Here is a 23,135-nt window from a genome sequence, read left to right as displayed (position 1 = left end):
TGGTGTTATACTTCAAAGCTTAGATTCATTAATTCATTAGTCTATGCAAAGTGATGATATTCTATTATTTCATTCTCTGAAAGTGACCAATTAGTTTCTTCTTACTATCATTATAAACTCATAGATTTAAATGTATTTTGAGGATTCCATTGAAATTAAAGGAGTCTAAGGCACTTGACTGCTAACCAGAAGGTTGGTGGTTCAAACCCATCAGCCATTCTTTGGAAGGAAGGTTGGGCAATCTACTTCCATAGAGATACTGCCTTGGAAACTCAAGGAGGGGTCGCTATGAGTTGGGTCTGACTCAACGGCAAATAACAGCAACAACAACATTGAAATTAAAATACTTAGTGAAGCTCAAAATGTCCTATCTTTGGTTGTTGCAGCCTATTCAAGTTGGCTCCTGAGTTCTTTTGCCATAACTACAGTTATCTTTGATCACTTCCTTGCCATTTGGTATGAAAAATGTTCCAATATTGTGAATTTCCAGCCTCACACCTGAAGTCTATTTTTCTACAAGACACTCTGTTTCTCCTCGTGAAAAATGATATTTCAAGATCACACTCTAGGCCCTAGGGAGGCTTATCATTACAGGATTGCTTGTGATTTCTAGGCATTTTTCAGTAGACAGAGGTAGGAAACAAATGAATATTATATATTTTACTTGACTGCTAACCAGAGACTGGCAATTCAAACCCACCAGCCACTCCTTGGAAGGAACAATCAGTGGCTAAGCTGGGTTTCAGACCAAAGCAGTCTGGCTCTGGAGTCCATGTTCTTAACCAATCTGTTGGGCTGCCTTTCACAGCAGGTACTCAATAAGGGTTTGTGGGATGAATGGATAAATTAAATCCATTATTTGGCTAAACAGAAAAAGACAATCAAAGCTTAGGATACTGTCTTGGTTCTCTAGTGCTGCTATAGAAGAAAAACAACAGGTGGATGACTTTAACAAATGGGAATTTATTCTCTTACAATTGAGGAGGCTATCAGTCTGGGTTCAATGTTCTGGTTCTAGGGACTAGGTGAAGGCCCCTCAACTTTGGGCTTCAGCTCTGCCCCTATTCCAGGCCCATTGGACCTGGAGGTTTTTTCTGACTCACACAGTTGCTGACTGCTTAGGCTGACAAACTCAAGATCAACAGGTAAAATGGCACAATCCCAAGATCAGCAGGGAAGCACAGCAGGCCACTGGTTCAAGGCCAGGAACTGGAGAGGAAGACTCAGCCAAATGCAGTATCCAAATGGGCCAAAAATTAGAGACCTTTCTCAAAGCTTCTCCCTATGTCCTGGAAGCAGGCCGCACCTGAAGGCAACTACTTAGCTGCTCACAGCAGATTCCACCACAGAGGTCATTACAATCTCTTCATGGGGAATAACTCCATCCAGCTGTCCAGACACTCAAAACCGCAGCCCAGCCAAGTTGACACACAACCTTAACCACCACAGATCCTTATGGGGTTTAGTCCTAAGATCATAGTCCACCTTTCTGAAGTGTTAGGATTTGTTGGCTGTGTGTTTCATAAAGGGATATCTAACAGCCCTCTCTTCCAACCAGCTATTAAAGCAGTACTCTATTTAAAAGGAAAGAAATGTAATGTGCTATTTAGTTAGAATTTTGCCTGCAGACAGGCATTAACTCACCACTAGACAGAAATGAACATGCACACACACACCCTCCCTTGCTGTCCTACTGCATATCTTGCCAAAATGATATGACTTATTCCAGCAAAAGATCCATGCAGATCGTGAATGGGTTAAGAGCTTCAGGCACAATTCTGAGGCACCCTCAGGAACAGATGATCTCCTTTCTTTTTCCTTTCTCCCCCGAGGCAAACATTAAATCAGCTGGCTTCTAGAATTTATTTGTGCTTAAGATAAATTAACTAGAACCAAAGAGCCTTTCTCAGGTGTTGGTATCAGGCTTGAGTGCCCAGAGGACAATAATCCATTTCAATTCCAGCATCAGTACCTTTCATGTCACGTGTTGGGAGCCACCATGTCTTCACAGGATTTGAGCCGAGCACCTCACAGGCTGCCGGTGCTGGAAGACCCTCACGTTCTGAGGCTTTACATAGATTTCTCTGCCTGCTCACTTGTGCATAATTGTAAGTGGCACCAGAGCAAGAAAGAATAATGCATTCTACCAGGGCAGTGAAAACAATTGTGTCCTCTATGAATTTGTAGGTTGAGTGATGATGAAAATTAGACCTTTAGTTTATTCCTCAGGGTGAATTGCCTGAAACCGTGAGTTTCCTTGAGAATATTTCATCATTATTTCTTAATACCCAGTAAGAGTTCTTCCATGATTAAAGAATTTCTAGGTCCTTGTAATCAAGTTGCACTCTGTACTCTTATCTCTTACCCCACATCACAACCTTGTACCCCTTCCCATCTCAGTACAGATAAAGATCAAAGGCACATCCTGGTCTGACCAGAAGCCAAACAAAAGAATTGATGTAATATCCATTGAATGCATGTTGAACATCGACTAGTGTGGTTCGGTGCTGAATTCCCTCCTACCATATGGGAAACCTGGGTTAGACTCTCAATGGACCTCAAGTGTAGCCACCCCATCTGTCAGTGGGGACTTGCACGTTGCTAAGAGGCTGAACAGGTTTCAGCATCACTTTCAGACTAAGGTGGATTAGGAAGAAAGGCCTGGCAAGCTTCTTCTGAAAACCCTAAGGATCACAACAGTCTGATCTGCAACCAATCATGGGGCTGACACAGGATCCGGCAGCATGTTGTTTCATTGTGCGTGGGGTCCCCACGAGGTAGGGGCTGACTCGATGACAGCTGAAAACAAGTTATTTGGGGAATTTTCACAGAGCCCTACTGCTCCATGCTAGGTCCTGGGATAGTCTGCAATGCCCAACAAACCTAGAATTCATTTCTGCCTATGCTACTCATGGACTCTGTGACCCAGGTAAATTCATCTCTCAGTTTCTTCATCTCAGATAAAATATAAAATAATATTTATAGTTTGAAGTTCAAAAAATACTTTGTCAAATATAAAACATAGAGTGTTCACTCAGTAGAAACACAACGTACTACACCATCCCTTTTCATCTCTCCTCCCCCTCCAAAGATACAAAGGAAACAAAGATGACTAAGATACAGTCCTCATTCTTGATGGGCTCACAGTCCAGTGGGGAAATAGCTTTATGAAGAGATAAACCCTAATAAAATGTGATGATCCACAGAGGTGAGCAACGTGCCATGGGGACACAGAGGAGGAAGCAACTTCTTTTCTAATAAAATTAAAGCTATAGAGAATTTAAAGGTAGGATAGCTCAGAGTCCTTATTTTACAGATGAGAAAACTCAGGCCGAGAGAGATCTTATGATTTGTTCAAGGTCATGGCACATCCATGGCAGAGTTGGGAGTTGAACTCAGGCCTCCAGATTCTAGCTTAGTGATCATGTCACAGAGAATATGGGACAACACTGAGACAGGAAAGAATAAAGATTGCTCACTGAACAGGAAAGCACAAAGCTGGAATTAGAGCTGATGGGCCTAGAAGCTAGACAAGGATTCCAGAGCTGAGGGAATCAAAGAAAATCATCTCTTATGCTGGACAAAACCTGTGTGTGCTCTAAAATTGGGAACTTGAGTACTGTTCATGCTCTGAAGATCCCCCTGTTCTCTCAGAAAGTAGGTTTATTGCCCCAGAAGCCAGCCTGAGGGTGAATTCCATAGGACTGTCCATTCTAAGGCAGGAGTCAGGGGATGGATAGTGCCTAAGGCACTTGACTGCTAACCAGGAGGCTGGAGGTTCAAACCCACCAGCCACTCCTCAGAAGGAAGATGGGGCAATCTACTTCCGTAGTGATACTGCCTTGGAAACCCAAGGAGGGGTCGCTATGAGTTGGGTCCCACTCGACGGCACATAACAACAACATGCCTTTAGATTATAAACCACCAGAAAGAGCCTCAAAAACTTTGGGGGTGACAGGGAGCCAACAATCTGAAACAAAATCATATTTTAATCTGGAATGAGAACTTCATTTCATTTTGATTCAAGTTAGGACTTGGATTGTGCCAGTTTCATTTTTCAAAAAGAAATGTTTAAGAATTATCTATGCCTAAGTAATTGTTTTCAGAGATTCCAGCCAGAGATTTAAAATTACTTTCCCACTCCCTCCCTGACTGAGAGAGGTACAGGGGCTTGAGGCAAGTAGGAGAGGAGGCAGTAGTTCATGGGTGTGTCTGCACATTGTTGCAAGTGGCTTCAAGATAAGCCTGAGAAATTAAGGTCCAAACCCAAAACGAGTTGCCATCAGATCAATTTCAGCTCAGTGCAACTCCCTGTGTTTCAAAGTAGAACTGCACTCCATAGGGTTTTCAGTGGTTGTAACCTTTTAGAAGTGATCTCCAGGACTTTCTTCTGAGGAACTTCTGGGGGGATTCAAAATGCCAGCCTTTCAGTTAGTAGCCAAGTGCTTAACCATTTGTGCTACCTAGAGTTTACCTAAATCTTCACTAGACCATCAGTCTTTCAACTACATTGTTGTTGTTAGGTTCTGTTGAGCCAGCTCCCACTCAAAGCAACCCCATGCACAACAGAACAATATACTTCCCAGTGGTGTGCCATCCTCACAATCCTTGCTGCACCTGAGCCCATCATTGCAGCCACTGTGTCAGTCCATCTCATTGAAGGTCTTCCCTTTTTGACTGACCCTACACTTTACCAACCATGATATCCTTCTCTAGAGAATGGTCCCTTCTGACAACATGACCAAAGTAAATGAGATGAAGTCTGGCCATTCTTGCTTCCAAGGAGCATTCTAGCTGCACTTCTCCGGGACTGATTTGTTCATTCTTTTAGCAGTCCATGATACTTTCAGCATTTTTCTCCAACACCATAACTCAAAAGCATCAACTCTTCTTCAGTCTTCCTTATTCATTGTCCAGCTTTCACATGCATATGAGGCTATCGAAAACACCATGGCTTGGGTTAGGCACACCTTAGTCTTTGGAGACCTCTTTGATCTTCAGCACTTTAAAGAGGTCTTTTGCAGCAGACTTGCCAGTGCAATACATAGTCTGATTCCTTGACTGCTTCTTCCATTGGTGTTAATTGTGGATCCAAGTAATAAGAAATCTTTGACAACTGTAGTCTTTTCTCCATTTCGTCCAGTTGTGAGGATTTTCATTTTCTTTATGTTGAGGTGAAATTCATATTGCAGACTGCAGTCTTTAATCTCCATCAGTAAGTGCTTCAAGTCATCTTCACTTTCAGCAAGCAAGGTTGTGTCATCTGCATGTCAGAGATTGTTAATGAGTCTTCCTCCAATCCTGATGCTGCATTTTCATATAGTTCAGCTTCTCAGATTATTTGCTCAGCATACAGATTGAATAAGGATGGTGAAAGGATCCCACAACCCGGACACACATCCTTTCTGATTTTAAACCATGCAGTATGCCTTTGTTGTCTTCAAACAACAGCGTCCTTGTCTATGTACAGGTTCCTCATGAGCACAATTAAGTCAGGAATTCCCATTCTCAATGTTATCTATAATTTGTTATGATCCATCCAGTTGAATGCCTTTGCATGATCAATAAAATACACGTAAACATCTTTCTGGTATTCTTTGTTTTCAGCCAAGATCCATCTGACATCAGTAATGATATCCCTCGTTCTACATCCTCTTCTGAATCCAGCTTGCATTTCTGGAAGTTCCCTGTCAATATACTGCTGCAACCATTTTTTAATTATCTTCAGCAAAATTTTCCTTGTGTGTGATATTAATGATATTGTTCAATAATTTCCACATTCTGTTAGATCACCTTCCTTTGGATGGGTGCAAATATGGATCTCTTCCAGTCAGCTGGCCAAGTCGCTGTCTTCCAAATTACTTGGCATATATAAGTAAGTACCTCCAGCGCAGCATCCGTTTGTTGAAACATGTCAATGGGCATTTTGTCAATTCCTGGAGCCTTGTTTTTTGCCAATTCCTTCAGTGCAACTTTGACTTCTTCCTTCCATTGGTTCTTGATCATGTGCCACCTCCTGAAATAGTTGAACATCAACTGATTCTTTTTGGTACAGTGACTATGTATTCCTTCCATTTTCTTTTGATGCTTCATGTATAAGTCAGTATTTTGCCCTAGAATCTTTCAAAATTTCAACTCCAGGCTTGAAATTTTTTTTTAGTTCTTTCAACTTAAGAAACGCTGAATGTATTCTTCCCTTTTGGTTTTCTAACTCCAAGTTTTTGAACATTTCATCATAATAATTGACTTTGTCTTCTTGAGCAGCTCTTTTAAATCTTCTGTTTAGCTGTTTTATCTTGTCATTTCTTCCATTTGCTTTAGCTACTCTCCATTCAAGAGCAAGTTGAGACTGTCCTTTGACAACCATTTTGGTCTTTTCTTCCTTTCATATCTTTTCAGTGATCTTTTGCTTTCTTCATGGACGTTGTTCTTGATGCCATCCCACAATTCCTCTGGTTTTTGGTCATTGATATTCAATGCATCAAATCTATTCTTCAGATGGTCACTAAATTCAGGTGGGATATAATGAAGGTGGTATTTCAGCTCTCGTGGATTTGTTTTAATTGTCTTCAGCTTCACCTTCAACTTGCATGGGAACAATTAATGGTCTGTTCAACAGTCAGCTCCTGGCCTTGTTTTGGCTGAATATATTGAGTTTCTTCATTGCCTCTTGCCACAGATGAAGTCAATCTGATTCCTGTGTATTCCATCTGGTGAGGCCCATATGTATTGCCCCATTTATGTTGTTGAAAAAAGGTGTTTGCAATGAATAAGTCGTCGGTCTTACAAAATTCTATCATGGAATTTCCGGTGTCATTTCTATCACCAAGGCCATATTTTCCAACTACCAGTGACTCTTCTTTGTTTCCAACTTTTATATCCCAATCACCAGTGATTATCAACACATCTTGATTGCACATTCAGTCAATTTCAGACTGCAGAAGTTGGTAAAAGTCTTCAGTATCCTCATCTTTGGCTTTAGTGGTTGGTACATAAATCAATTGCATTGTGTATTTTAAACTGCAGGTCAAAAGAGAAAAACTAGTCTACACTAGTCTAGAGGTAACTCAGAAGAAAGGCCAAGTGATCTGCTTCTGAAAAATCAGCCACTGAAATCCCTGTGGATTTCAGTTCTACTCTGACACACGTGGAGTCACCAGGAGTCAGAATCAATACAAAGGCAATTGATGGGTGGAGAAGAAATGGCAACAAACATCCATTTTGCTCCTAATCACTTATCTGTGGTTCTAATCTTAGAGCTCATTTGCAATTCAGATACTCTAAGAAGGGTATAAGGAGCTATGGTGATGTGGTGCTTAAAGCATTCAGCTGCTAAGCCAAAGGTCAGTGGAACCCACCACCTGCTCCTTGGGAGAAAGATGAGGCAGTCTGTTTCCATAAAGATTTACAGCCTTGGAAACCCTATAGGGGTTGCTATGAGTTGGAATCTACTTGATGGCAGTGGGTTTGGTTCAATTTAGAAGGAACATGTAGTCCCACTTTTTGCTTTGTTTTAGTAAGGGATGGTATCAGTGTTGAATTAGCCTCAAAGCAGTCACAAAACAAAAATGCACTCCACAGCATCCTAACTCCATGGCTAGAGTGCAGCTTTCTGTCAATGGTTTCTACTTCCACTCTCTTTTCCTCCTGCTGTCCTCCCTCTCTCCCAAGCAATCAGGAGTGACTTCCCCCAAGGGTCTCATCAGAAGTGGGCCTTTTGTTTTCTTTCTTTCTTTCTAAGTCTACTTTCTTCTCAAGACCAGGTCAGAGTCTAATTATTATTAGTGGCCAAACTCTCTTATTTAAGAGGTTGGTGCTTAACTCATAGGAGTAAAAATATTCCTCTGGCTAGATAGTGCTGACCTGCACAAAACTGTCCCTTCTTCTTGGTATATTTTAAGTTAAAACACACTCATTCTCTGTGTCTTAAATACAGTGTTAATATGATTTTTTGTTACTTTATTCTAAGGAGAAAGAAAAACTAAGACAATATTCTTTTGGAAAAATGCCCAATATTTAATCCAAGATTTGCTTTATAATTCCTCATTTCCCAAGGCTAGATAATTACAGTGAGCACTTTAAAAAATCTCTTATTTATACATTTGTTCTTTTTGTTTAATTTCCCTTCCTCAGCAAAAGGTGGAGAGGACAGGGCTGTCTGCCTTCGGTACCTTCTTTTTCTCTGCATCCAAATAGATTTATGGCAGGGATGGATGTTCATGGCCTTTTAAATTTCTTTCTCTTCCCTGGATGCTCCTATAGACCCAGTATCCTGATTGCCTTATGAAAAAATGTGGCAGGGTCCTATGCTTTTGCAGTTGCAAAGTTTAATGTCTTTTGTTCCCTTAGGAAAGAACAGAGGCTTTGGAAACCCTGAATGTTCCTCTCTACTTGGGAATTATCAAATATGAGAGCTAAAAATGGGAACCTTTCAAGTCTTCTTCAAATTCCCAGGAGGCCAGCAGCCTTTGGTGTCAAGGCAGATTGTGAATGAGCCTGAGGAGTTTGCACATCTCCTAACTCGCTATCATTTTGGAAAACCCAGAATAGTAAAGAAAGAGTAATATTTGCAAAAGCAAGGTGTTGGGATGCAGGAGAATGGAACCACTGGACTTGGTCACTCACACCTTCTGAGCAAGAATTACCGAGCTAAAAATAATGTTGAGAATCCTCCCCTGAATTTCCTATTCTGAAAATGACAGCTGGATATATAAAAGTACTTTTGAAAAGTAAAGAAAAAGTTGTGTTTTAAAGCTGGCTAATGTTGAATTGATTAGTCCTGGTGGCACAGTGGCTAAAATGCTTGACTGCTAACTGAAAGGTTGGTGGTTCAAGCCAACAAGTTTCTCTATGGAAGAAAGATATGGAAGTCTGCTTCTGTGAAGATTTACAGGCTTGGAAACCCTATGGGGCAGTTCTACTCTGTCCTGTAAGGTCACTATGCATCAGAATTGACTCGATGGTAGTGGGTTTTGTTTTTGGTTTCATGGTAAATTATGCAGCAGCTCTTTGGAAATTTGTTCTGATCTATATAAATGACAAATTTAATGTGATCCATATAATTCACACCTGTCATTCGTCTGCTGACGTTGACCCCTCACTCACTCACTCACTCACTCACTGCCATTGAGTTGAACCCGACTCATAGCGACCCCTCCTTGGGTTTCCGAGGCAGTATCGCTAGGGAGGTAGATTGCCCAACCTTCCTTCCGAGGAGTGGCTAGTGGGTTTGAACCTCCAGCCTTGTGGTTAGCAGTCAAATGCCTTAGGCACTATGCTACCAGAGCACCTCGTCGACCCCTCACATCTTCCTATATTTTCTCCCTCTCCTTCTCAATTGCAGTCCTCTCTCTAGACCCCAGCCCCTGTCCCTCCTCCTCCTGCAGCATTTCTTCTCCTAAGATTGGTGGAATTTGTGGTCTTTGGGAGGCCCGGGAAAGGAGCTCATGAAATTCAGCAAAATGTGTCTGAGAGCCCTCAGACTGTCCCAGGAAATGATTCTTAATTCATTGCCAGATCTCTTGCCAGAGATAAGCAAGAGATTTTACTTTTCTGAGGCTTGGCCATTACACGAATATCCAGGGGAAATCAAGATTACTCAGGGGAAAAGGAGAGCAGGACAACAATAGTGAATTTTATTTCCATCTAGCAAGAAGAGGAGATGCAGAGAAAATGCTGCCCTTTGATTATATGAAGATAGGCAGAAAATCAATATGAAAATGGCACTAAAGAGGCAGAGGCTTTTCATGCTGTTTTCATACTTCGGTCGCTACAAAGAAGTCAACTGAGCTCTGACATTTGGAAGCTGCACTTCTTGAATGAGTGTTAACACATAGCTCTTAGAGGGCTGGGCTCCAGTAAGCTCCCCCGACTGGCTGAGCCATGATTGGGAGGTTCTTCACATCATGGCTCCTCAGTTTCCTCATCTGGAAAACAAAGGATGTAACTAGATGGCTGCTTTCAACTCTCCCCGCTCTAGGAGCAGAAAGCTTCTTGCAACCTAAATACCTCCTTTCTGTTCCTCCCTGAATGTTTTCATTCGTTACCCCCTTCTTTTAAAAGGTAAAAAAAAAAAAAAAAAAAAAAAATTGTGTTTTAAAGCTGGTTAATGTTGAATTAGTTTCTCAAACATTCCCTGCCTTCCTTCTGCAACAGGATGGCTTTCGAGGGGCTGACTCCTGTTCCACCCCTGTCTGTCCCACGGAGATCTCAGGACTGAGGATAGGCTGAGATAGCTTCATCCTCCCAACTGTCCCACCAATGCCTAAAATGTGGCCACTGATCACTCATTCCTTCCTCTTTAAGTGGATTTGTTATAAAATATCAGAAGCCTTGAGAGCAACAATGTGAATATAATCAGTCACTGTCGATTAAGTATACAAACCTTTCCTGAGAGCAGGTTTTGAGAGGGGAGCAGGGAACTGGGGCCACAGAAGAAAAACAACCCTTTCATATTTCAGTCTGAAGCTCGTGTTTGTTGGCTGTTCTTATGGTGGCCCTGGTTCTGACAGAGTGATGTGCTCTCAAGTCCAGTTTAAAGTCCAGATTGCACCCAGACTGAAATTGGCAGCATCTTGGTGTCCCAGAATGGAGCACACTCAGTTCCCCATGTTGTAGGGTAAAATCGGAAGCCAGGGTAGCAGGACTCTGATTGTAGCAGCTGTTTCTGGGTTTGAAGTTTAAAGAATTTTAATTTAAATGTGCATTATCAGTAGTTGCTTCATGCAAACAAATAAAACCCAAGAAAAATTCCCCTTTCCTTAAGGTACCTTTGATCCAATGAAAGTGGGAGCTTTCAAAAATCTCAGGTTATAGGTAAAAGGGCCTGCCCTTCCATATCTGTGCCATTTGAGTAGGATATCTTTTTAATTTGCTATTGTCTTTGTTCTTGCTCTTGTAGCCTGATACCCAGTAGTACTGTAAGGGGCAAGGGACTAATTTTCAAATATTAACAAAGTTATTAAGGGGAAGTGCACTTTCTATTGCTGCAGTTGGCATATCTTTTTCTGAAAGCTTGCCCCTGGCTGTTGGTCTGCTTGGCACAAGCCCACTTAAGTACTTTGGTGTTGGAGAACAGGACTGACAAGATGCAAACGGCCATATTCCAGACAGGCCAGTGAGGGCAACAGTCTGTGAACTAGGGAAGAGTTCAGCTTTAGAGGGTAGCCAGTCCAGAAAAGAAGGGTATATTCAAAAGAGTTATTTAGAGGAAGCAGATTGAAAGCAACTATGAAACAGTCTGAAACAAAGATAGTGGCTGATGCTGGTTGATGCTGGGCAACTTCATATACACTCAACCAAGGAAAGGCACTTCATTAGCATAGCTGGGCCTAATGGAAGACACTAAGCCCCAGCCTCTTGGTACTAGCACTTTTGTAGGTATAATAATGCTGAACACCACTATCAATTTTCAATCTACCTCACTCTATCTTTTTTTTTTTTAATTGTGATTTGGGTAAAAGTTTACAGAGCAAATTTATTTTCCATGCAACAGCTCATATACACTTTGTCTCATGACACTGAGTATAGTTTCCCACAATGCAACAGCTCTCTTCCCACTTCCTCCCCATAGTTACCTCTTCCCTTTGTCCTTCCCTCCCATGCACTCGATTCTATTATTCTTGAACCATTACATTTTTGGGTCTATACATTATAGCAGTTTAGACCATACTAACTAATATATACAAGCATCATGCAAAGTAGTTGATATCACCGTTTTATAGATTAGGAACTTGTAGCTCAGAGAATTTAAGAGATTTATTGACTTACCCAACATCAGGATTTCAACATGGAGCCATGATTTGAACTGCAGTCTGTCTGGTTTTACTCTCTAGCTCCCAGAAGATCAGAGCCCTAGAGAAAAAGAGGTGAAAGTAGATGGTTTAAATGATAGAGAATGTTTGAATTGGCTAGTGTCCCCACTAGCTTATACTCCAATTCACACTACCTCTTTATATAAATATAGATATTGATATGGATATAGATATTGATATGGATATAGATATAGATGTAGATATAGATATAGATACAGATATAGATAGATAGGTAGATAGATAGATAGATAGATAGGAGCCCTGGTGACTTAGTGCCTAAGGCATTTGACTGCTAACCAGAAACCTGGTGGTTCAAACCCACCAGCCACTCACTGGAAGGAAGGTTGGGCAATCTACTTCTGTAGTGATTCCACCTCAGAAACCCAAGGAGGGGTGGCTGTGAGTCAGATCTAAATACACACACACACACACACACATATATACATACATACATACATAATATATACATACATATATATATATATATTTGTTGTTGAGACCCAGCAGAACAAACACCAATTCAACAATTTCTACATATACAAGTCAGTGACTCTGATTACATCCTTCAAGCACACCACCTCTTTCCACAGCTCTAGCTGCTGTCCTGTTGAATGTTATCTTCTCGTCGAAAGAATGTAAGAGTGGATAGGGCCCTAATAATCACCCAGCTCATTGATTTTCAAATTTCATTTTGTTAACAGACACCCTTTCTCTAATGAAATCTGACTCAGAAGCCCTGTGTTTGGTCAGTTCAAATCAGAGCTTGTCTCTTTGAAGCAGAGTTCTGGAGCCTGACTTGTTCACCTCTCATCTACACAGCCCACCCCCTTCCCAGGAGCTCCTAAAAGCAGGAACAAAGAGCCACTGGTCTTGTCCTACCCTTCATTTCAGAGGTAAGGAAACAGTGGCCTACCAGATGTCTTCATTAGGGTCACATGCTGGTAAAAAGCAGGGTAGGGACTGGAACCCAGCTTTCTGACTTTCAGATCTGGAAAACTTTCCATTTCACTGGGCTTTCCATTTTGAGAAATCAGCTTCTGGAACAGCCCAGGTTGTTCACTCGGCAAAGCACCATCTCTTTATCAGTAAGGACAGAATGGAGGGAGGGTCAGAGTTATCTGAATTTGTTTTGTTTGTTTGTTTTGTTTTTCAATTTCTGTGCAACCAGTGACTACAAACAATATTCACTTATTATCTCAGGGTTCTGTAGGTCAGAGGTGTGATCATTCATCTGGGTTCTCTGCACAGGAGCTGACAGAGCTGAAGTCAAAGGTGTTGGCTGAGCCAACCTATTGTCTGGAGACTCGGGTGGTGGTGGTGGTGGTCGGGAGAATCCTCTCCCAATCTCCTTCAGGTTGTTGGCTGAATTCAGTTCCTTATTATTGGAGGACTGAGGTCCCTATTTTTTGCTGGCTGTTGGCTGAGGGTCAGTCTCAATTCCTAGAGACCACTCTCCTCAGGTCCTTCCATGTGACTCCCTCCCTCTTATCAGCAGAGAACCTGCCTGACATCAAATCCCTCTCACACTTCAAATCTCTCTTACTTCCTTCCCAATCTGCCACCAACTGCTTTTAAGGGCTCATCTGGAATCTCTGGATGGTGCAAATTGTCAAGCATTCAACTACTAACTGAAAGGTTGGTGGTTCAATCCCACCCAGAGGCATCTTGGAAGGAAGGACTGGTGATCTACTTCTGAAAGGTCATAGCCTTAAAAACCCAATGTGGCACGATTCTACTTTGAAATACTTGGGATCACCACAAGTTGGCATCAACTTCCTGGCAACTGTTTGTTGTTGTTGTTGTTGTTTAGGCCTGGAAGAAGGTTTGGGTCACATAGGAAGTCTACCTCTGGATTCAGGCTAGGAGAGAGACTTTTTGCAGCAGAGAAAGTCTGTAACAGAAGAGTCTCCAGATTCCTGGCTGGAAGCCCTCCTGAACCTGCTTCTTTCCTTCTGCAATCCAAAATCCAGTCAGCAGGCTGTCCTTCCAGAGAGTGTTAGTCTAGACCCAGGACACCTCAGTCTGGGGCAGTGTGCAGGGCTCTGGTGTTGTCAGGAACCTTCACACAGGCTCCAGTCATCTTTTCCACCTCTTCCCCTCCCATTGAAGGGATGCAGTTTACAATGGGCCTATTAGAGCCCTAATTGAATTGTTAACACACCAGCCATTAGCAGCTGCTAATGAGGGAATCCAGGGGATTACAGCATCAATTATCAAGTTTGACTTTTGAATGTGGCTCTGCCAACAGTGGGCTTTTGTGAGAACCCTTAGAAAGTGTGGCAGATGCCCAGCTCTCCTATGGCTCCACAAAACAGGTCCTGGGGCAGCCTGTGGATCTGGAGATGGAAAGAACATTTCCCTCATGGATACCTCTCTCCCTTCCAGGTTTTCACTCCTCTCTTTAAAGCTCATATGCTTCTTTGCCTCCAAAGCTATTGTCTACTCCTCCATTCCACTGCTTTATATAAATCATGCCACATAATCTGTGAGGTCTTCTTTAATGCCTTTCACCAAAATTATATCCAAGTTCTCTCCTCACTCACATTCTGTGAGTCACTAACTAATCAGTTACTGGTGAGTTGACCCTGACTCTTGATGACCTGTGTATTTCTGGGTAGAACTGTGTTCCATAGGGTTTTCAATGGCTGATTTTTGGGGTGAGGTCACCAGGCCTGCCTCCCAATTCATCTTTGGGTGGACTCAAACCTCCAACCTTTCTGTTACCAGCTAAACACATTAACTTCTTATAACATGCAAGGGCTCCTGGTAATCTACTTCTGAAAAATCAATCATTGAAAACCCTATAGAACACAGTTCTACTCTGAAACACACAAGATCACCATAAGGTGGGAAAGACCTAATTGCAACTGATTTATCAGTCACTAAGTCCTAGGAATTCCACTTCTTAAAATACCTCTTGACTTCTTTATTCTTTTCCGTTTGCCACTACCTTAGTTCAAGGTCTTATCTTTGCTACAGAAATGTATGCCTATCTGGTATCTTCACCTCTAGTTATCTTCTCTCCAGTTTCTAACTCAATCTCTACATCTTTCTAAAAAATGAATCTGATTGTCACTCCTCTGCTTATATCCCTTCAGGTATCCATAGTGCTTATAGAACAAAGCATAGGATCCTAAGCATGGCATAGGAGGACCTCTTGATCTTGGTCTTCCCTACATATCTCCTCATGTTCAACCGTTTTCTGCTTTTCAAACCTTTGCTGGAGCCATACTGAACTCTGTCTTTCCCCCAGAGTGGCAAACTGTGAGATGCTCTCCTCATTTAGCATGTCCTGATTCAGTCTTGGAGTGCCTTTACCCCCCTTACCACCCTTCAGCCTCACGTGTGAAAACTTCCTAACTCACTCCCTCTTTTTTTTTTTTTTTGATGCCCAGTACATATGTCTCTTAGAAAACCTATTAATTATAGAATTATAATTATTTGTCTCCCCTGCTGGACTGTGAGATAATTAAGTGCACCAGTTCCAATAATTATTTTTAGAAGCTCAAGGTCTAACACATGGTATCTGGCACATCTCTGACATTCAATAAGCTACACTACTGTAAACCAAAAACCAAACTCACTACCGTTGAGTTGGATCTGACTCATAGTGACCCCTCCTTGGGTTTCTGAGGCAGTATCATTACGAAAGTAGATTGCCCAACCTTCCTATAATCTCGTTGATTGCCCACATACCAAAGTCTATCAAACTGTACAAAATGAGATAGAAACTAAAATGCAGAGGTACAACTGTTGTCCTAAGTTAGTAGCTTTGAACCCAGAACCCATTTTGGTTGGGGACTCCTTAATTTGAATCATATAGTCTCACAATGAGGAAAGGACCATGAGCGAAGACTGAGTTTGAACTGCCAGCATCCTGGTTAACAGTCAAATGCCTTAGGCATTACACCACCAGAGCTCCCCACAACTATACAACGTGTTTAACTAATGGATTAGAATATTGATAATGTTTTTCACAGTCCATTTCATGGATCTTTTTTGACATGAATTTTATTATAAGTGGGACTGTTAGTTGTTCAGAGTTTAGTTCTTTTGAGCCTTAAGAGAATTGTGTTAGTCATCAGTAATCCCTAACCTCTACCTCAATAATTCAGTGCACAGCCTTGGGATCCATGAATATCTATCTCATCGAATTAAAATCCACAAGTGTTTATTGTGCTTCTTGCTCTGGGTAGGCCCTAGAAGTGGACACTTGAGAAAGGTATCAAAGACTTAAGAGTTGTACTTACCTACAATACCCAAAAACCAAACCCACTGCCATCAAGTCAATTCTGACTCATAGTGACCCCCGTAAGGTTTCATGACTGTAAATCTACCAAACCAGACTGCCTTGTGCTTTTCCTGTGGAGCAATTGGTAGGTTTGAACTGCCAAACTTTTGGTTAGCAGCCTAATGTCTTAACCACAGTACCACCAGAGCTCCATACTACAAGGGCCTTCTAATTGTCACTCTGCCAAACTTTTCGAGCATAATCACAGTCAGTTATACCAAATCTCTGCTCTTAAATTGTATCTGGGTGTCATTTGTGAAAAAAGTGCTTTGCAATCCTGAGAAGTGTCAGTATAATAATAATAACAACTACAGTTCATTCACTGTCTAGTATATTCCTATAACTATGCTAAATGCTTTTGTGTATGATTTACCTATACTTAACCATCACAATCACCTCATATAGTGTTTAGTCTTGTGTCTACCCTATACATGTGAAAACTGAATCCTATGGAAATTGTAAGAAAAAGAACCAGGTCTTACTCCAAAATTGGCCTCCTGCCAAACCTGGCTCTCAACCATGATGACTCACTGTCCCTATAGCCTTGTGCGGTTAATATAAAATCAACACTTCATCAGGGAGGGAAATGCCTTTGACTTTCTCCCTTCCTCTCCATCTGTCAAAACTTTATAATCCCATTGATTATCCACATACCAAAGCCTATCAAACTGTACAAAATGAGATAGAAACTAAAATGCAGAGGTACAACTGTTGCCCAAAGTCAGTAGCTTTGAACCCAGAATCCATTTTGGTTGGGGACTCCTTAAGTTGAATCATATAGTCTCACAATGAGGAAAGGACCATGAGGGAAGACTGAGTTATTATTCCCTGCTATCTTCTCCAAATCACCAAACTCACTGCCATCCAGTTGATTCTGACTCATAGCAACCCCCTTTGGGTTTCTGAGGTGGCAAATCTTTACAGAAGTAGATTGCCCAGCCTTCCTTCCACAGAGTGACTTGTGGATTGGAACTGCCAACCTTCTGGTTAGCAGTCAAATTCCTTAGGTACTTCTAGCACATAGTTGTTGTTTGCCATTGAGTCAATTCTGACTCCTAGGGATCCTATATGACAGAGTAGAACTGTCCCATAGGGTTTCTTAGGCTGCCAGAAGAACAAACAAATCTGTCCTGGAGGAAGTAGAACTAGATGCTTCTTAGAAGTGAGGATGGTGAGACTTTGTCTTGCTTACTTTGGACATGTTATCAGGAGGGACAAATACCTGGAAAAGGACATCATATTTGGTAAAGTAGAAGGTCTGTGAAAATATGGAAGAGCCTCCATGAGATGAACTGACACAACTGCTGCAACAATGGGCTCAAATATACATACTATTGTGAGGAGAGTCCAGGACCAGGCAATGTTTCATTCTGTTATACATAAGGTCACTGTGAATAGGAACTAGATGGCACCTAACAATAACAACACAGTCTTTATGGGAGCAGACTGCCATGTCTTTTCAGCCATAGAATGACTTTTCAGTGAACCACTGACTTTTCAGTTAATAGCCAAACACTTAACTAGGGCTCCATTGGCACGTCTAGTAACTTAACATATAGTTTAAAAAAATTCCATAAATCGTGGAAACTGGAATATTTCAGAATAGTTTTAAAAGGCCATGCCTTTGTGTGTTTTTTAAGATGTGTGACCCTCTCTCTGTCCTTCTGCAGGGACTGGTCCTTCCTAAGAATATGACCAAAGTACAAGAGAAGAAGTCTGGCCACTCTCGCTTTGAAGAAGCATTCCAGCTGTACCTCTTCCAAGCCAGACTTTGTCTCTCATACTTTGGTCATGTTATCAGTCCCTGGAAAAGGACATCATGCCTGGTAAATCAGAGGGTCAGAGAAAAAGAGGAAGACCCTCAATGAAGTGCATTGACACAGTGGCTGTGACAATGGGCTCAAGCATGACAACGATTGTGAGGGTGGTGCAGAACAGGGCAGTGTTGTACATAGTGTTGCTATGAGGTGAAACAGACTTGACAGTACCTAACAACAACAACAATACCAGGAAAACTATGAGTCTGTAAGTGGCCTTTGTGTATACCAAGTCCTGCTATTCATCCCTCTTTCCATAAACCTAGAGAGGAAATCCATAGCAGAGGTTGCAAGACCTTCAGAAGGGGAGGCCACATACTGCTCACCTCCCCAGGCAATCTCTTTGTACCTAGTTCACTAAGATTGAAATTGCAAAACAGGGATGGGACCAGGGTAAGGTGAGAGAGGTACAAAACTGAAGGAGACACTCACTGTCTTTCATTTGCAAGTTGCATCATGTGCCTCAGCATAGTCCCGCCCCTTTTTTACATAAAATTCTGTCAACTTTAGATAAATTGGGGTCTGGGTAATATAAATGGTTAACATTCTTAACTGCTAAGAGGTTCAAGTCCACCCAAAGGCACCTAGAAAGAAAGGCTTGGTGATCTACTTTTTGGAAAAACCAGCCAGTGAAAACTCTATGGGGCACAAATCTACTGTGATACACATGAGGTCATCACAAGTCACAGCTGACTCAATGGCAACTAGTTTTACTTATTTATTTATTTTTAAGTTGTCTGTAAAAATATAAACTTTCTTCTCTATGCATCTTATCTCCTTTTCTTACCTTATTGCACTGCTGAGAACTTCCAGTACCATGTTGACTAAAAGGGATGGGAGCAGACATTCTCGCCTTGTCTTAGGGAGAAATCATTCAGTCTTTCACTATTATGTATACTGTTAGCTATAGGTTTCCTGTGAATGTTCTTTATTACGTTGAGGAATTTCTTCTCTATTCCTACTGTTCTGACAGTTTTATCATGAATAGGTGTTGAACTGTGTCAAGGCTTTTTCAGCGTCTATTGATATGATCATGTATTTTTCTTCTCTAGTCTGTTAGTGTGGTGAATTACATTGATTGCTTTTCAAATATTCAAACAGCTTTCCATCATTGGAATAAATCCCACTTGGTCATATTGTATATTTCCTTTTATAAACTACTGAATTCTATTTGATGATATTTTGTAAAAGATTTTTGCATCTATATTTATGAGGAACACTGGCCTGTAGTTTTCTTTTTTTGTATTGTCTGTCTGGTTTTGGTGTCAGGGTGATAAAGACTTCATAAAATGAATTGGGTAGTGTTCTTCAATTCTCTGAAAGAGACTGCGTAGTTATTGCTGTTAGGTGCTGTCATGTATTGAGGGTCTTCTCCTTTCTTGCCAACCTTGTACTTTACCAAGCATGACACCTTTCTCCAGGGACTGGTCCCTCCTGATGACATGACCAAAGTATAGGAGAGGAAGTTTGTCCATGCTCGCTTCTAAGGAGTATTCCAGCTATACTTTCTCTGAGACAGATCTATTTGTTCTTCTGGCAGTCCACAGTATATTCAATATTCTTCACCAACACCATAATTGTGTGGAAGTGGTATTAATTCTTATTTAAGTGTTTGCTAGATTCTCTGGTCAAACTCTCTGGGCCTGAAGATTTATTCTTTGGGATTTGTAAATTATTAATTCAATTTCCTTAATAGTTGTGTTGTTGTTGTTGGTGCTGTCAAGTCAGTTCTACATCATAGAGATACCATGTATAACAGAAACAAATGCTGCCTGGTCCTGTGCCATCCTGACAGTCATTGATTGCTATGTTTGAGCCCCTTGTTGTGGCCACCATGTTAGTCCATCTTGTTCAAGGTTTTCTTCTTTTTGCTCACTTTCTACTTTACCTAAGATGATGTCTGTGATAGTTGGAGCTGTGTGTCAACTTGGCTGGACCCCAGTTCTGTGTGGTTGTTCCCATGATGGGATCGGATGACTGTGTTCTGAGTGGCCAATCTGCCCAAGGGGAGTTTCCCTAGGGGTGTGGCCTACTTCCAGGATATCCAGGGACATCCTGGGAAGAGAGACATTCTTTGAGGGATTGGAACCCTGGTGTGCTGACTACAACCTTCCGTGAGTGAGCAGCCCACTGCTTGGCCCGGAGATCTTGGATTCGTCTTTCGTTGGAGTCAATAACCAGTGTACTGCCTGCCAGCCTTGAATTTCTTGGTCCCCTGCACTTGCAGAATCTAAGGCTGCCGCCAGCCCGACGTTTCCTCCAGGGGCTTTGGACTTGCCGGCTTCTATACGTTTGTGAGCCATTTTCCTAAGATCATTTCTCTCTCTCTCTCTCTCTCTCTCTCTCTCTACACTTTGCTGGTTTTTGTGTTTCTCTAGAGAACCCAATCTAATACAATGTCCTTCTCCAAGGTCCCTCCTGATAACATGTCCAAAATACACAAGACAGGGTCTTGCCATCATCCTCCCTTCTAAGGACATTCTGGTTGGACTTCTTCTAGAAGATTGTTCATTCTTCTGGCTGTCCATGGTATAGTCAATATTCTTTCCAAACACTGTAATTCAAATGCATCAATTCTTCATCAGCCTGCCTTATTCATTTTCCAGGTTTTTTTTTTTAACTTTTATTTTTTATTGTGATTTGGTGAAAGTTTACAGAGGAAATTCATTTTCCATTCAACAGTTCATATACATTTTGTTTCCTGACATTGATTGCAATCCCCACAATGTAACAGCTCTCTTCCCACTTCCTCCATGTGGTTACCTTTCCCCTGTGTCCTTCTTTCCTACACATTCCTGCCTTCTTAGCTTTATCCCTGCTGCCTTTCTGATCTCCCATTGTTGATGGTTCAAAGGAGTGTACCTCCCTCGTGTTATTGTCCACCTCATAGGCCTGTCTATTGTTTGGCTGAAATTTAAGACATGGGAGTGAGTTCAATTCCAGGCCCAAATGGTGACTACTGGCCTTAGTTTCAGGGGTTTCACCAGTATCTGTCAGACCAATAATCATGGTCTTTCTTTATGATTTGATTTCTGTTCCACATTTTTTCTCCCATTTTACCCAGGATCTCCAATTTTGATCCCTTTCTGACTGGTTGGCAGTGGTAGTCAGGCATCAGCTAGCTCTTCTGTTTGCAGGGTCAGGTAGGCTGAGATTCCCATGGTCCAATAGTCTCTTGGACTAATTGTTCCCATGCATCTTTGATTTCCTTCACTCTTCTTTGCTCTGGACAAGGAGAAACCAATAGTTGCATCTTAGATGCCTGCTTGCAAGCTTTTAAGACCCCAGTCACTACTCACTGAAGAAGAATGTAGAACAGTGTCTTTGTGTACTCTGTTTTGCCACTTGAGCTTGATGTTCCTTGTGACTATGATCCCAAGCCTGCAGGCCCAATGCTTTGTCCAGATTTTGCATACATATGAGGCATTTTAAAATACCATGGCTTGGGGCAGGCACACCTTAATGCCCAAAATGACATCTTTGTTTTTAACACTTTAAAGAAGCCTTTTGCAGCACATTTGCCCAATGTAATATTTCATTTGATTTCTTGATTGTTGCTTCCATGTATGTTGATTGTGAATCAAAGTAAAATGATCTTTGACAACTTCAGTATTTTCTCCATTTACCATGATGTTGCTTATTGGTCCAGGTATTAGAGTTTTTGTTTTCTTTGTGTTGAGGTATAATCCATACTGAAGGCTGTAGTCTCTGATCTTCATTAGTAAGTGCTTGAAGTCATCTTCACTTTCAGCAAGCAAGGCTGTGTCATTTGCATATCACAGGTTGCTAGTGAGTCTTCCTCCAATCCTGATTCTGCATACTCCTTCATGTAATCCAGTTTCTTGGATTATTTGCTTTGTATATAGATTAAATAAGTATGGCGAAAGGATACAACCCTGACACACACCATTCCTGATTTAAAACTATGCAGTATCTCCTTATTCTGTTTGAACAACTACCTCTTGGTCTATGTACAGGTTCCTCATGAGCACAATTAAGTGTTCTGAAATTCCCCTTCTTCAAAATGTTATCCATAAAATGTTATACCTACATAGTTGAATGTCTTTGCATAGTCAATAAAGCACAGGTAACCATCTTTCTGGTATTCTCTTCTTTCAGCCAAGACCCTTCTGATATCAGCAATGATGTCCCTTGTTCCATCTCCTCTTCTGAATCTGGCTTGAATTTCTGGTAGTACTCTGTCAATATACTGCTGCAACCATTTGTCAAATATCTACAGCAAAACTTTATTATTTCTTCCTTCCAAGGAGTGGCTAGTGGGTTTGAACCACCAGCCTTCTGGTTAGCAGTCAAATGTGTTAGGGACTGCACCACCAGAGCTCCCATTTTAATAGCTATAGGATATTTAAATTATCTTTCTCATAGTGGTAAAATGTGGTAGCTTGTGGTTTTCAAGGAAATGATCCATTTAATCTAAGTGGTCAATTTATACGTGTAGAGTCGTTTGTAGAATTCTCTTATTATCATTTTTATGTCTGTACTGTCTTTAGCCCCCACCCAAAGGCAGGAAATAGGAAGCTGGGACCAACAGCCAGAATAGGTAGGGGGAAGGTCAGGAAGTGGGCAGAGAGGTTTGGAACAAGTAAGGGAGACAAACTTGTCTGTCAGTTTGTCATACTGTTGTGGCTTGCATGTTATTTTGAGGACGGAGGCTTTGCCACCAGTGTTTCAAACACCAGCAGGGTGCCAATGGTGGACGGGTTTCAGTGGAGCTTCCAGACTGAGACAGACTCAGAAGAGGAAGAGGCCATCCACTTCTCAAAGAATTGGCCAAGGAAAACCTTATGAATACCAGGGAAACATTGTCTGATCCATTGCTGGACAACTTTATAAATAGTCCCGAAACATTGTCAGATACAGGGCTTGAAGATGAGCCCCTCAGGTTGGAAGGTACTCAAAATATGACTGAGTAAGAGCTACTTCATCTTAGTAGAACTGACCTTAGTGATATGGATAAAATAAAGCTTTTGGGATCTCCATTTAAAGATGTGACATGACTCAAATTGAGGAGAAAGAGCTGCAAACATCCATTAATAATTGGAACATGGAATGCATGAAGTATGAATCTGGGAAAATTGGAAGTTGTCAAAAATGAAATGGAATGCATAAAGATCGATATCCTAGGCATTCATTAGTGAGCTGAAATGGGCCAGTTTTGGCCATTTTGAATCAGACAACCATATGATCTACTAT

The sequence above is a fragment of the Orycteropus afer genome, unplaced genomic scaffold, assembly GCF_000298275.1.
Source record: "Orycteropus afer afer isolate SDZICR_OR568_19922 unplaced genomic scaffold, OryAfe1.0 scaffold00126, whole genome shotgun sequence".
NCBI lineage: Eukaryota > Metazoa > Chordata > Mammalia > Tubulidentata > Orycteropodidae > Orycteropus > Orycteropus afer.
Note: the sequence above shows the minus strand (reverse complement) of the source record.